We start from the raw sequence: 17,204 nt of genomic DNA, 5'->3' as shown, positions 1-17,204 counted from the left end.
ACCAATGGAGCACAGTAGGCTACTTTGCATAGGATATGCAGTAACAAGGGAATGGGCTTTTTATTGTTTTAACCAGTGGTTCTAAGTGGTGGTGGTGGTACCAACGTTTTTTACTTGAGTAAAAGTATCATCAATATTATCAATGCCTCGATCAATTGAGTACAAAGGACCCCATGGAAACAAGCCATAGCCTACTTGGGAAAAAAAATGCAGAACTTGTACTGTACTGTAGCCTACTTCTCTGTACCTGTCTCTGCAAACTGTAAGTAATCAATCAATACAGCAATTTAGAAATAATCTCACAAGTTAAACTCAGGAATAAAAAAATGAATGCTAAAATATAATTTAAGTAGGCTACCAATATAGAAAGTGCTCATTATGCAGAATGTCGCATTTGACAAGTTATCAAAGTCTTGGCAGATCTATTCACGATATTCCTGGCCCCGCCCCCGGCTTCCTGTTCATATCCTGAAAGAAAATAAAAAACATCATTTGGTTTCCTGTGTCCTTGCATTAAAGTGTCAGTAGAGGCGCTCTGGGCTCTTGGCTCTGAATGAACCGGTGTTGCCATGTCTGCTTATAATAAGCAATTGGTGTCGTTGTTTATTGGGCTTACTTTCTAATATTTTTTAAACCAGTGGTTCCCAAATCTTTTCATATCAAGGACCCCAGATTAACAGATTTGTCCACAGTCGCAGACCCCCATCTGAAAATATGTGGTGCCAGGGACCGCCACACAGATTTGTGTTGTTAAAATGTTTCAAAAATATTCAAATTATTTTCGTTTTTTCTTTCCTCTATATTTTTTAAATAGCAAATATACAAGCTCACAATGTGTCACAATGTGACACATTGTGAGCTTGCTGATCTGCTATTTTCAAATGTAAATGTAAAGTAGTAAAACTGAACCTAGTTAATTCTATTGGGCTTATTATTAATTCATAGACCTGGCCGCTTGTCTCTGGCAATATCTGGCAACAGACAATTCCCTGTCACTTCCTTGGGATCTCTTGTTCTTCGACTTGGGAGGAAGTGAAAAGATGTTTAAAAATGCTCCAGCGCCCTCTGTAAAAGGAAAATGGCAGCCTCCATAGAATGGCCAGGAATATCGTGAATAGCTTGTTGATGGTTATTTTCAATACAGCAGTAAGTGCTCATAAGAGCCGAGTACCTGCCTGGCCCTAGTTGGTTATTTTGTTTTCCTAGGCCTGGTTTCTTATTTCTCAGAACCTGGCAACACTACCAGAAATGATACATGACGGAGGATGACACTGTTTAGATGCCCCAATAAAATGATACAGTGTGCACAAAAAAACAATTGATTGGAAAACAACCTGTGATATGCATTCTTTTATATTCCTGGACCGATTAACTGACAAAGGAGACAAACTTTCAGAAATAATTTATTCACAAGCATGGTCCAGCTGGCTGTCATCCTTCTGCCATGGACTCCATTGCAGTTCACACAACGTCCGGTCCCAGTTTTGGCTCCCATGAGCGTCAATGGCGGATGCCCTGCCGTTTTGGCGACCATACCTTCTTATATAATATATCTTGGGATAGCAGCCTGCATTACAAACCATTGTGAACAATGTAGCGATGGTCCCAAAATATGAGTTCTGTTCAACCAATTTCTTTTTACCAAATTGACAAATGGGCAGATGACAACATCAACATCCCCAAAATGATTAAATAGAAGGGTATATCCACAATATTCATGGTAGTTGGGTTTCAGTGTTACTCTGTACGAAGACTTGCTACAGTATCTGTGCAGACTAGTGCTTGCTCTGCCATCATATAGTTAATATTACTGTATCGCGATTTTTGCATATTAATCAGAAAAAATCTAACAACAAATAGTTAATGATAGTGGAGCAAGCACTGCACAGATAGCAAGTCTTTGTACACAGTAAGGTTGTAACGTAACTACCATGAATATTGTGGATGTACCCTTCTATTTAATCCTTTTGGGGATGTTGATGTTGTCATCTGCCCATTCATTTTGTCAATTTGGGGAAAAAGAAATTGATTGAACAGAACTCATATTTTGGGACCATCGCTCCATTGTTCACAATGGTTTGTAATGCAGGCTGCTATCCCAGGAAGTCATGTGATCCAAGATGGCCGCGGTGTGAATATGGTCTATTTACTTCAGTCATGCTGTATGTAATCGGATGGATGGCAGTGTCGCTTCTGTGGTCCATGTGTGCTGACCATATTTAACAGTAAAATATCAACATACCAATATTTATGACATATTTAGTGAATAAAGCTCTAACTACAGTATATGGATATCCATCTATCCAGACAGACAGTCTGTAATAAATATAACATGCTCTGTTCTCGGTTACAACCCAGTTAATTCTGCATCATTTCCAGTCAATAGCTGCGTTTCCATAAAAGTTTTTTGAAAATAGGAAGCAAATGATCAGAAATTCGGAAAAAAAGAGAAAGCAAATTAAGTTTCCCATCCACTGATGAAATGCGATTATTGGTAGATAGTTCATGAAATAAGCAGTAGGTTGTGCTATTTGTCCAGTCATTGAGAGACATATTATTGGACATTATTGGACATATTATTGATACTTTTACTTAAGTAAATACATTTAGTACTTTTTCCACCATGTCTGCTTGCTAGGCTACAGCGGATATTATCAAACTACTACTACTACAGCAGTGGTGAAAGTGGGCCGGAACGGGCCGGTATGGTGTTCTGCTAAAAGATTCAGCGCCAGAACACTGTGCCGATAAGAAGAGGAGGGAGAGAGGACCGTCCAAAGCCTGTATTATAAACTGCTACGAACTCATGTCCAACAAGAAAACAGTGGCAACACGGTAAATCAACTCGAGTGTTTGATTTCATATGAAGTGCTTCTAAATCACTCCAGTGTGTTTGTGTCAACATAATCTGTTGTGTTAACTGTGTTTATGTCTTTTTGTTCAGTCGCGAGCTGAGACGTCACTGTCTGTGGTGCGCATGCGTGCGCGACTAGACTGGGCGGTTGTAGATCCAGTCCAGAACGGATACGGAAACAGACAAGTGCGTCTGTGCGTGCATGGGTGTGTGTCTAAATGACAAGATACAGAAGGTGGACTATACACCAGAGCAGGTCACTGAGCAGTTAATAGGTTACAGTGAAACACTACAGCTTGGAAAGGGTGCGTTTAATGTAATATTCATTAATTGATTAATTATTTTTCCCTCACAACCAAACCACACACTAGTGAACATTTGTGGTTGGATGACAAATTATAAGAATAGTTCTGGCAAAAACTTCAAGCCACTTTGACCCCTGATTATGAGTCCTGATGCCAAAGTCATCACCCATACAGTAAAATATGTACTGTTTTTTTTTCACCCTCTTCGTTTTCTGTCCTTGCTTGAAGCACTAGTACATACCTAATAATACATATTTGTACCAACCTGCTGATAAGACCAAGAATGAACAGAAGGATGGCAGTGAGGTCATACTTGTTCCAGACATCCTTCCTGTACAGCTTCATCCTCTGGCGTAAAGTCATGTGACGCTGACGCATGAAGAAAGCCTGAAAGTTCATAAACAAATCAAACTGAATCAAGCTGATCGATTACAGCTAAATACGTCACATGCACAGGCAACCTATAATGTATGCTTCACCCCTTTCAATATAAATGGGCCCCGCCCCCTCTGGGGTCTCCAACTGACCATCAGTCACAGGGCAAAGTTACCTTCTATGACTTTAGTGACATGTTTCAACCTATTTATTCATGGCTGAGTTAACACATGGAATGCACTCACCTCATAGATCTCCTGACACAAGAAGGTGAACACCCAGAAGTACAGCACGTATTCACTGATGGACGGCCCACTAGGGGGTGGTGGCTTAAAGTCCACCAGCAGCACGTAGGCAAACAGGAAGAGGAAGGGGAAGTACATCACTGCATTTCCCACAAAGGAGGTGATGGGAGCTCTCCAGAACATAAGCCATTTTGACTTTGACTCCGCCTTTTTATCTTCCCTGCAAGGTGGAGCATCATCATAAACCCACTCAACTTAGTCTTAAATGAAGTGAATTAACATATAGTTTTAGTAACAAGTATAATATGCATATGGAACAACAATTGTATTATTGTGTTAAACATGTAAGACAGGTTGATAACCTGAAGGTGATGAGGTTGGTCCAGACCAGCAGGGGGCAGAAAAGGCCAAGAAGGACTTTCCACCATGTTGTGTCCTTCTTCATGTCACCCCGCCAAGCCTGAGACAGTGTGGCCTGAGAAGCAGAACGGTCAGTTTTAGCTGTTTCTGTAGGGTCATGAGTTCATTCCATTTCTCCCCCAACTATGTTGTTCCAAGGACCCCCAGAAGCGAAGATTGGAGTTAAAAATGTTCACTTAAAACATATTTTAAATACAATTATAAAAATATATATTCAAAGATTTACACACATTTTTACAATTTCTAAAAAAAATAGCTTTGTGCTACGTTACGAGTTTGTATATGAATAGAACTTAAAACCCTGTCCATTTTGTTCTGCAGTAATAGATTATGTTGTCACCAGAACCAACCAACAACTATAGTGTGCGTGCGCGCGTGCGTGTGCGTTTAGCCAACCCCAGACAATTTACTGGACAAAACCAAATTAAACAGCAGAAAGAAAGCTACCTTGGAGCAGAGTCCTGCAACGGGTTGGGGCCCCACGGATACCCGACGGGTACCCGTGTTTGACGGGCAGAAACGGGCGGAATATATTCTATTAAATTCTATACATTGAGAAGCAGGACAGAACCACGGCATGCATACAGCACTGTTTCCGCCTTAGCAACGTGGAAAGAGCCTCTTCTGGGCAGCAGGACACATTATCACACATATAACACACAGACAGACAACCACAGCATGCACTAGCACGTTAGCCCATGTTCTCATCATAGCAAGGGTGGTTTAAAAGGCTATCTAAAAGGATTAAGGTAAGGGGGCACGGTGCGGATCTCTCATTGGGTCACTCGTTGATTACGGAATCCTTGTCTGGTATCGCGACGCCCCAGCTGCCTTAAAGTTAAAGCTCCAAACAGCCCAGAACAAACTAATTAGGGTTGTGCTTGGTCTTCCACCTCAGACCCACCTTACCGATCATCACCACAAAAGTGTGGGGTGGCTCAAAGTAGCTGACAGAGTTCAGCATCTTGCAATGGGCCTGGTGTACAAGATACACTACACCTCCAAGATACCCATGTACCTGACAAACTACTTCCTAAAGGTCAAAGATGTCCACGATCATAACACCAGGGGCAGCTCCAATAATCATGTTCAACCTAGATTTATCATAAACAAGGCTCTAATTCGTTCTCCAGCTATACCATCAACATGTGGAACGCCCTTCCACAAGTCTTAAAGGACCCTAACCTCCTTCAAAATTGGTATGAAAAGTCACCTTCAGGCGACTGCTACTCGAAACTTGTAAATAGACTAAGCCCCCAAATTTCCACCCCCCTTGTTTTCTCCCCATTTCCTGCTTTTGTAAGTGATGTTATCCTATGTAAAGTACTGTGTTCTATCCGTCTGTATTTCAATGTCATATGAGATACATAAAGTGGTTCCTGTGTAATTAAGCCGTAAAGCTTACTAGGGTCTCCTTTTAGTTGACCTTGTACCAGTGATTTGTGCTGTCATGAAACTGTACTTTGTTCTATTGCAAACTGCTAATAAACTCCTCAATCAATCAATCAATCAATCAATCAATCAATCAATCAATCGAGAAAGGCCGCCATAGGCACACCTGGCTCCCCAGAGAAAACAGACTTTGCACACACTGCACACAAAATGAAGTGGAAACTGAGCTACACTTCCTAACCGCCTGTCCACTGTACCAAGACATCATCCACTCCAATCCAATCCACTTTATTTATATAGCACATTTTTAAAAACAGAGTTTACAAAGTGCTGTACATAGAATCACGGCTAAATACACAAAGGCTAAGATACAAAAAAGCAACAAAACATGAAATACAGTAAAAAGAGCAGTAGAAAACAACACTGACAATAAAAGACGCAGCTGCATCAGACAGTGAAAATAATAAGCAAAACAAGACCATATGAACTCTCAACTGGAATTTAAAGCCAGGGCGTACAGGTGTGTCTTCAGACGAGATTTAAAGATCTCGATGGTGGGGGCCAGTCTGACTTGGGAGGGGAGTGCGTTCCATAAGGTGGGACCTGCGACTGAAAATGCTCGGTCGCCTCTGGTCTTTTTTGTTTTGCCCTTTGGGGGCTCCAGTTTCAACTGGCCCGTGGAGCGCAGAGACCTTGGAGGGTTGTAGACCTCCAAGAGGTCTGCAAGGTATTGGGGTGCCAACCCATTCAATGATTTAAAAACAAACAAAAGGATCTTGAAATCAATTCTGAACTGAATGGGGAGACAGTGAAGAGAAGACAGCACTGGTGTGATGTGGTCACGCCTGCAGGTTCCTGTAAGGAGCCGCGCTGCAGCGTTTTGTACTAACTGTAACCGTGCAATGGATGCTTGGTTTAAACCAACATAAAGAGCATTACAGTAGTCTAAACGAGTGGAAATGAAAGCGTGGATGACACGCTCAAAGTCTCTAAAAGAAAGCACAGACTTTATTTTAGCGAGCAACCTCAGGTGATAAAAACTGGAACTGACCACAGCGCTTATTTGTTTGTCAAGTTTTAGCGCATTGTCCAACTTGACGCCCAGGTTGGAAACAACTGGTTTAACATAGGGCTGCAGTGCACCTAAGTCAGCAGGTATAGCACCAGGGCCATTGGGTCCAAACACTATGACCTCGTTTTTTTTTTCTCATTTAGACACAGGAAATTAAAAGCCATCCATGCCTTTATGTCATTTAGACAGTCAAGAAGAGGAGTCAGAGAGCTGTTGCTTTTCTTTTTTAGGGGCATGTAAATTTGGGAGTCGTCCGCATAGAGATGATAGGAGATGCGGTGTTTTTTAAAGATTTCTCCCAGGGGGAGAAGGTATAGGGAGAACAGTATAGGCCCCAGGATCGAGCCCTGAGGGACCCCGGAAGACAGGGGGGTGGAGGAGGATACACAGTCTCCGTATTTAACTGAAAAACATCTCTCAGAAAGGTAAGACGAGAACCAATCTAAAGCAGAGTCCCTAACACCAACACAATGTTCTAATCTTGAAATTAGGGTTTTGTGGTCCAGGGTGTCAAAAGCAGAGGATAAATCCAAGAGCAGCAAAATCGCAGAATCACCAGAGTCAGTGGTCAGTAGGACATCATTTAGAACCCTCAACAATGCTGACTCTGTACTGTGAAACTCTTTAAAACCTGATTGAAATATGTCAAAGATGTTATGTATTTGGAGAAAAGACTGTAATTGTACCAAGACAGTTTTTTCAAGGATCTTTGAAATAAATGGAAGTTTAGAGATAGGTCGGTAATTTGCCAAGACAGAGGTATCCAGGTTTGGTTTTTTAATTAATGGTGTCACAACTGCCTTTTTGAAGTACACTGGTACAACACCTGAAACAAGACTGCTATTAATGATGTTTAGGACACTGGGCCCGATGGACTCCCAGACCTCCTTAAAGAGGTGAGTGGGGATAGCGTCTGTGGGACAGGATGAGGTTTTGAGTTGGGAGACCAATTCGCTGAGTTTTAACAGAGACACTGGGTTGAAATGGTTAAATTCATGAGTGCAGGTGACGGACATAGAGGGGTCAGAGGCAGGGGGGGAGATGTGTGCTCTAATAATAGTGACCTTGTCAACATAGACACATACAGATCATAACAACCCAAGGAGAGTTTTAAAACATGACCAATGATGAAAAACTCCCATGTCTGTTGGGTGAAGTAAGACAATGTGCAAACACAGCGACAAGATTCATGATCTGCTGTGATAGGAGAAGGATATCAAATGGAACACAACCACCTTAAAGACTATTAACCATTGTATATATTAGAGCAGGGTTCCCCAATTAGTTTTCCCCACGGGCCGAATCATGTCTAGAGTACCAAGCCGAGGGCCACAACATTGAATCATGTCTAGGGTACCAAGCCGAGGGCCATAACATTGAATCATGTCTAGGGTACCAAGCCGAGGGCCACAACATTGAATCATGTCTAGGGTACCAAGCCGAGGGCCACAACATTGAATCATGTCTAGGGTACCAAGCCGAGGGCCACAACATTGAATCATGTCTAGGGTACCAAGCCGAGGGCCACAACATTGAATCATGTCTAGGGTACCAAGCCGAGGGCCACAACATTGAATCATGTCTAGGGTACCAAGCCGAGGGCCACAACATTGAATCATGTCTAGGGTACCAAGCCGAGGGCCACAACATTGAATCATGTCTAGGGTACCAAGCCGAGGGCCACAACATTGAATCATGTCTAGGGTACCAAGCCGAGGGCCACAACATTGAATCATGTCTAGGGTACCAAGCCGAGGGCCACAACATTGAATCATGTCTAGGGTACCAAGCTGAGGGCCACAACATTGCAGGGGGCGACGGCAGCGTTCCTGCTACACCAGCGACAGTTCAGATATCGTCGTTGTCGGGTGAAAATCTTCGTTCGTTTTGAATTTATATTTTTTTGAATTATAATTTTTTTGCCTCAGGTCCGTTCGGGGCTGTCCAAAATGCATTTACCCACAAGGATCCGAGAGGACCCGAGATTTTAAAATATACTGTGTATTTACCCTTCAACTTTAAAATATATATTGTTTTTAATGAGACATGCATTAAGATTACGCTCCCAAATCCAAATTATCGTCTGTTCTCGCGTATTGAATGAGTCCCGTTCAGCGCATCCAATCTCAAGCATTTTGCACTGCCACTCAGACACGCGCACACATAGACATCAAATGGGGCTTGAGCCCCTGCCCCTTTATCCGTCTGTAAAAAGTGCCCTCTTCAGACCATGAATGCATTATTTTTACTATGGTAAAACCTCCATGTTCCAGGTGGCCTTTGTTTGCGTTTAAAAAAAAAACTTCTTCATGATTTTCACTTCAGCGGCAGCAGGGACGTGCAGAGAATGTTAGAGAGGCAGGGGCTGATGGAGGTTATGGAGGAAGGACAGATGGACAAAGTGACAGTAGGTTGGTTACAGATACGCTATACATTATATGTGTAACAGCCTGAAGAAATAGTTTGTTATAATGGTGAAATTCCTACTAAAGTATTTGTATAGTCTGTGAGGATATTAATACAATCTGATAATAAATTCCGTACCAAGAAATTACTTCACCAATGTGTTTGTAAAGGTGTATAGTAACACATCTAACACAATTCAAAATTCAAAATCCCTAGGATAATTTTTTGACAGCTGCTGAATGTTTGGGTCCCATTTACTTACTATACACTATACTATACAGGAAAAAAAAATATGCTAAAAGATGTGCTTCAAGTAACATGTGAGGGGTCTAACTAGGGTTTTTTTTTATTATTCTGAATCCATTGCAATCCATTTGCAAGCATTTATTTTGCACAAAAAACATTCCTTGGGCTAAAAACGTCCCCCGTCATCAATTTTCACAGTTGTGAAAAATAAATGCAAATGTCCCCTTTCCAAGCCATACCTGAAGGCTGCATTCAAGAGAATTGTCCACCAAAAGGCCCTTTTAGAAATGTCAGCCCCTGCCTCTCTAACATTCTCTGCACGTGAAGTGAAAATCATGATATATATATTTTTTTTTTGCGAGGTGAAACACAAACAAAGGCCACCTGGAACATGGAGGTTAGACGTCATTTAGCCTATATGGAACATGTTTCTGGACATCATCTGCGGGGACGGGCGACATAAAGTCTGCGAAAATCTGTCTATCTGCAACACAAACGCGCCGACGCATGCGAGCCAGCTGAGTCTCGTCTCAGTCTGTGATTACTCTGGTGGGGCAGCCGAGAGCGGAGGAAAGTTTTGTGATGCGAGCTGTGGAGTCGTCGTGGACACTGACTGGACAGTAACACTCTCACTGGACAGGTTGGTGTTTGTTGGGGACTGAGCTGAAAATCTAACTGTTCTGAATGATGCACGGCGCACGCAACCCCCCGCAACCCCCCGCTCTCACCTCTCGGTCCTCGGAGCATGCGGCTGAGGTGCGCTCACCTCGTGTCTTGGTTATTACTCTAATAAAAAATGATGGTAAACAAATAAGCATTATAAAGCATCGGACACAGTTCGGGCCAAAGACCTGGCCAGATCGGGTCCGTTTCCCCGGTTCCATTTTAGGGTCGGATCCAATCACTTTCGGCTCCATTTCGGGCCGGGGCTAGAAAATCTGTATTTTTCTTGGGGCCATTCGGTTCGGTCCAAATTCCCTCGGTTCCATTTCGGCTCGGCTCCCATTCTTTGGACCCGTGCTGCCCTCTAGTTGCCTGGCGTTGCCAGCCTCTATCACACACTTCGTTTTGGGAAGAGAGTCTGGGATTTCGGGAAGAGTTTTCATTTCTGGGGTTTGCCCAAACCACTTTCCCCAAGCTTACAGAAACCACGTGCCCCAAGCCTACAACCCTGATTGGCCAACCCTTGAAGCTGGTTGAGGAAATAGAATCTCAATGGATCAGTGCCAGACCGTACTACAACACCACTACCGCCAGGGGGTGTTGTTGTGTTCGGTCTGGTTTATTAACCAGGCAAGCCCTATATATATATATATATATATATATATATATATATATATATATATATATATATTAGGGCTGGGATGCGATTAAATATTTTAATCTAATTAATTACAGGCTCTGTGATTAATTAATCGCAATTAATCACATTTTAATCGCACATCGACATTTGACCTGAGAAGCATTGTTTTTCAAGTAAAACACATTTTGTTGTACGAGTGAATCAACAAGTGAGTTTTTTAAATCTAAATTTCGCATCCACTGGGCCAAGCAAAGCGCTCTGATCGGCTACTTCTCCCTTTGCGTTTGTTGTCTCTTCTTACTTGACGCATCACTATGATCGGTATGCCCGAAACTGAAGGTTCTGTGGTGCAAAAACGAAGTGCGATTAAAATGCGTTAATTTTTTTAATCGCGTTAATTTTCTGTAATTAATTAATCGCAATTCACTTGTACATCTTTTTTTCCCCGATCGTATTGTATTGTATTGTATTGTATTGTATTGTATTGTATTGTATTGTATTGTATTGTGTACACTTCTGCTTGGGCAATGTTAACGTATGTTTTCTCATGCCATTAAAGCAATAAAGTGTGTGTGTGTGTGTGTGTGTGTGTGTGTGTGAGTGTGAGTGTGAGTGTGAGTGTGTGTGTGTGTGTGTGTGTGACTTGAAAAGGTAAGTCAAAATAGGAAAAATAGCTGATACTCCCTACGGCTGCTACTCGACCTCAGGGAGTGTACTGTATAGAACACAGGTACTGCTTTTTATTATAGGGACCATCTATGAACTATGAATGTACAGTATGCTGTCTCTTTTGACCACTGCACAAAGTTACAAAAGGAAAATTGGTTATTGAATTTGAAGTGCCTCCACTATTTTCAAATGTTAAACTACGTGTTATAAAACTAAATATTACGTTTTCATTTCATGCAATGCGAGAGTGACAGTGTTCTAGCCAGCACCAACTCGGAACTCTTGGATCACACTCTCCTATCTAAGACCAGGGTCTTGAGCTCTACAGTGTTGTTTAGGCTTGTCACCAGAACCGATACTTCGGTACCTAGTCGATGCCAAGATGTGACGGTACTGTACGGTACTGACTTTTCTACAAGTACGGTAGTACCGAGGTACCGTTGGTACCGAGATGCCAGATCTGGCCGCTTCTTTTGTGTTGTTTTTGGGCTGTAAATAAGCGGTTATCTGGCAACCCTCACCCTCTGATGCTGTGTACGTGAAAAACAACAACATGCAACATGGCAACGCCCATGCGCGCAGCAGATGGGGGGGTGGGGGGGATTAACACCCCCACTTTTTTGGGGTGGGGGGGATATCCCCCCCAGTGTTCAGGTCCAAGAAAAAGCCGCAAATATGATCGATTATACTGTACACACTGAGTAGTTCTCATTTCAAGGCGTATTACTGCCCTCTAGAGGCACAGTCCCACCAGTGCAGTGCAGTCGGCAGCTCAGCTCAGCTGTTCTGAATGAGTTTAATTAATGCGACGCGATAGTGACAAGCAGGCAGGCAGTAGCAGAAGGAGACCGTCATTGCAGGTGCTGGACCTGCTGCTGGTGTGTGTAGGCTAGTCTCACATCATTCTCAGTCAAGTTACATTTTAAGTTACGTTTCCTCTTGTTACTGTGGTTCCCAACTTTTTCTTAATGAATTCATGTGTATTTCATTTTAAAAATGCCTTGAAATCTGCGTAAAACAACTGTGTAATTCAGCTCAAGTGGAGGGGATATGTCCCCCCCTCCTCGGGGCAAAAGTGGGGGGGATATCACCAAAAGTGGGGGGGATACCCCTAAATTTTCCGCGCGCGCTATGCGCGCGCACATACCTCCCAGATATGTCCCCTTCACTTTTAAAATGCCTCCTGCGCCCCTGGCGGCGCCACACGCATCTGCGTCGCGGCGTCTTTTACCAGCAGCGACAGCTGTCCCTCCATTAGTTGAGAAGAAAAACTAACCAAAAGTCGCGTATAGTACTTTGCATTCGAGGATGAGCGGGGATTAATAGTTGGTCGTCAAAAAACCTGTATGCCGTAACCGTTTCCAGACGAAAGGGAGGAACACATCCAACTAGCGAAACATCTAAAAAGATCGACATCCAGACTTGTACAAAGAATTCAAGGTGAGTGCATTTGAATTCTCGTGTAATCATTGTTGCCCATATCTAATAACGTTACTATGGTGAGCCCACACAGTAAATGAGCTGCCTGGCAAAGTAACATTATGTCCAGCTCCAGCCTCGTCACGGAGAGCAGCCCCCGTCTGTCCCCCATAATGAAGTTATATAAAGTTGCCAGGCAGCTCGACATCCAGACTTGTACAAAGAATTCAAGGTGAGTGCATTTGAATTCTCGTGTAATCATTGTTGCCCATATCTAATAACGTTACTATGGTGAGCCCACACAGTAAATGAGCTGCCTGGCAAAGTAACATTATGTCCAGCTCCAGCCTCGTCACGGAGAGCAGCCCCCGTCTGTCCCCCATAATGAAGTTATATAAAGTTGCCAGGCAGCTCATTTACTGAACCGCCTAACGTAACGTTAAACAACCCTGGAATAATACATACGTTATTCTTTGTTTGAGAAGGCTGGCATTGCTGTTTAGCCAGTGTTCTTTTGAGTTTCCTTTTTTTTACGCTAGGATTGTGTGTGTGTGTGTGTGTGTGTGTGTGTGTGTGTGTGTGTGTGTGTGTGTGTGTGTGTGTGCGTGCGTGCGTGCGTGCGTGCGTGCGTGCGTGCGTGCGTGCGTGCATGTGGTCGTAATAGACCGTGTGTGTGCGCGCACGGTTGTATAGGCTATGATTTGTAATAAATACATATAACTAAAAAGGGTTTCACCACGTCATTGAATTACTGCTTGCACTCTGTGTGTGTGTGTGTGTGTGTGTGTGTGTGTGTGTGTGTGTGTGTGTGTGTGTGTGTGTGTGTGTGTGTGTTGCTGTAGTCTAAGCTACACCTACTACCTGAAATCTCAATGTTCTTTTCACAGTATCAGCCAGAGGAGGACTTTGACAGGGAGGACAGGCCAGAGCAAAGCCAGCAGCAGCAACACACACACAGCCAACACTTTTATTTTATTAATGATACATTTTTTTAAGGCTACATGCACAGTATTTTATTTTAATCATTTAAAGCTACATGCAACTTCTGTTTAATCATACAGTATTGTTGTTTGTTGTTCACTTCTAATAAAGGAGTGTATGTTGAACTACTTGGGATTTATTGTTTATTTTTTATTTCTACCGTGGTATCGAAATGGTATCGAGAATCGTGGAATTTCAATGGTATTGGCATCGACTACTAAATTTCTGGTATCGTGACATCCCTAGTGTTGTTAGCTCTAAACCCTCCACACTCTGCTATCTAACATCAGGGTCTAGAGCTCTGAACCCTCAACACACTCAACTATCTAACATCAGGGTCTAGAGCTCTAAACCCTCCACACACTCCTATCTAACATCAGGGTCTAGAGCTCTAAACCCTCCACACTCTCCTATGTAACATCAGGGTCTAGAGCTCTAAACCCTCCACACTCTCCTATGTAACATCAGGGTCTAGAGCTCTAAACCCTCCACACTCTCCTATCTAACATCAGGGTCTAGAGCTCTAAACCCTCCACCATCTCCTATCTAACATCAGGGTCTAGAGCTCTACAGTGTTGTTAGTTAAACTCTTGCACCGCAGCGCTTCTCACTTCTTTCAATTTATAATTGAAGTTAAAGTCATTAAAGTGGCTGAAACCTTGACCAAGATAGTTGAGGATACCAGCTGAACCAACCAGTCAGAGATGAACCAACCTCTAATCCATCATGTTTGAAGAAGCTGTGTGATTCAACAGCTATGCCCATCTGGAAGCAGTTCATGTCCCAGAATGGAGACTTTCTGTGGAGCAGCTTGAAGGAGTGACTCTCATTGCTCTGGTAACATGAGCCCAATATACCTGAGGTTAGGAAGACAGCATACAGGAACATCATTATAAAGAAATACAAAGTATTTATTTGAAAATAATTAGAATGGCAACATATTTATATTTATATTTGTAACATACTTCCATGTAGAATGTTTCCATTGTTGACATAGCCCAGTAAGCCAAATGACGTCATAATGATGTTATGATGGCGTCTTCTGGTGACGTTCAGGACTAGGCCAGAACACAGCCCATATGGGGATGATCATGACGTCATTTCCAGGACGTCATCTCCAGGACATGACAGACCTTTTTTGTTTTACAGCCATTTTGGGTACTGAGAAAGCCGTTTAGATGACGTCCCGCTCAACACGTCATCATGACGTCTTTCAGTGACGTTCAAGACTAGGCCAGATCACAGCTCATTTGGGGATGATTTGGACATCATCACCAGGACATCTTATGGACGGCTTTGTGGTGACCTCAAACAGACACTTTGATGGCCAGTATGGGTGATGAAAAAGCCTTTTATATGACGTCCTGAAAATTACGTCCAAATCATCCCCATATCGGCTGTGATCTAGACCCTCATGTCATCATAACGTCTTTCAGTGACGTTCAGAACTAGGTCAAATCACGGCCTATGAGGGGATGATTTGGACGTCATCACAAAGACATCTTATGGACGTCTTTGTGATGACCTTAAATAGCTGATATTACGGCCAGTGTGGGTGATTAAAAAGCTGCTTAGATGACGTCCTGGGCATGATCCCCATACACCCCCCCCCCCACTCACTATCGGCCTGATCACGAATGTACGTGACATCATCCACCAGGACATTATATGGATGGCTTATAATGAGGTCAGATCAGGTCATTAAAAGTCTCTAAAGTAACATTGATTTAATTGAGTGCGGAAGAGTACCCCACTTTAAATGTGCAAGCATTAAAGAGCACTGTGTTGCAAAGTTAGAGGTCTTGTTACTTGTCGGGTCATTACAACTCTCTAGTGGAGCAACCAGCAACACATACTATACATAAGTAAAATAAATGGGGAGAGGGACTGGCCAAACAAACAGACATTGCCACTCATGGTTTTACTAACAAATTACATAAAGCAACATAAATCACCAAATAACACCACAAACAAAACACTAAACACATAACCCACAACGTAACCCCCAAACACATTCCCTATTCAAATAATAAAACAAATAAGAACAATAAAACACATTCATTGTGCGCCCCAGTGCATGCTGGGAAATGGACTTCCTCTAGCCACTATAATGTCATCAAAAAGACGTCCATACGATGTCAAGGTGATGACGTCAAGATACCGCAAACAAAACACTAAACACATAACCCACAACGTAACCCCCAAACACATTCCCTATTCAAATAATAAAACAAATAAGAACAATAAAACACATTCATTGTGTGCCCCAGTGCATGCTGGGAAATGGACTTCCTCTAGCCACTATAATGTCATCAAAAAGACGTCCATACGATGTCAAGGTGATGACGTCAAGATCACCCCTATATCGGCTGTGATGTGTTTCAAATATTTTTATTTGTTTTGCATTTAAATATAGGGCATAATGTCAGAATGTTTTTTTTTTCTTTTTTTTTCAAATGGAGGGTGTCTGTCAACTCTGTCAGCCATCTTTTCCTTGTGGGCACCTCCTTCCCCTTCCAGCACATTAAAATAAGCTTAGCTGTGATTAAACCATAGGACAAAAGATTTTGCTGATGTGCTCTTAGAGATTTTAACACTTCTGACACTCCAAAAATGATTAATACAGGATCAGCTTGTAACTGTATTTCGAATATTCTTGAAAATAAATTACCGTAGTTGCCGGTAAGCCGCAGCTTTTTTCCTATGTTTTGAAACCTGCGGCTTATACAACCGTGCGGCTTATATAAAGATTTTTACAGCTAACGGCCAGGTGCAGAGTGCAAAGCTGTGCAACAGGTCAGCCTCAACCAACTCACATTTTTTGCAAATGGGGGGAGATGTCCGGGAAGATGTTCTGTAACCTCACTTTTGAATAATAGATCCTATGTATAACTTTAAACTGGATTAGACAGTGTCCAGCATTAAGTGAACAACTATGGACTTCTTCTAGACTCAGTCCCAGATGTCATCAGGAATTGGTAGTCCTAATTCAGATTCCCATTTAGTTTTGATCCTTGCCATGTCTGGGTGACATAGGCCTTGCAATCTGTCATACAGAAGGGATATGATATGATCAGAGACAGCCTTAAGCAGCCATCCAGTTTATCAGGAGTTTCATTTTCAAATCCAGGCAGATGCTCCTTTACATAATTCCTAATTTGAAAATTGCCTCTACGGCAGATCATATCTTTTTCTGGAGCTGCTCAAAAGAAGCAAAAGTCCCTTATATATAAAGGTCACCAATGTTGCCTATACCCAATTATTTCCAACCATTAAAGAAACCATCCATGTTCGAGGGAGCGAAAGACAGATTAGATACAATGGGTAGTAAAAAAGAAACTTTCCTGAGAGTAAAGTGCTTTCCCAGTGTTTCCAGATTTATAGTGTTGTGTATGATTGGGTTGTGCCGGTAAGTTTTGTATCAATCTCCACAGGAGAAAGTATGATAGCGCCAATTGAATAGGGCAAGCAGTCCTCTTCTATATATATTCTATACGGGTTTTAAATTTGTCATTTA

Source organism: Nannobrachium achirus (genome assembly GCF_963921795.1).
Source record: "Nannobrachium achirus genome assembly, chromosome: 2".
NCBI classification, from domain to species: domain Eukaryota; kingdom Metazoa; phylum Chordata; class Actinopteri; order Myctophiformes; family Myctophidae; genus Nannobrachium; species Nannobrachium achirus.
The sequence above is the reverse complement of the archived record's forward strand: the minus strand, read 5'-3'. Positions refer to the sequence as shown.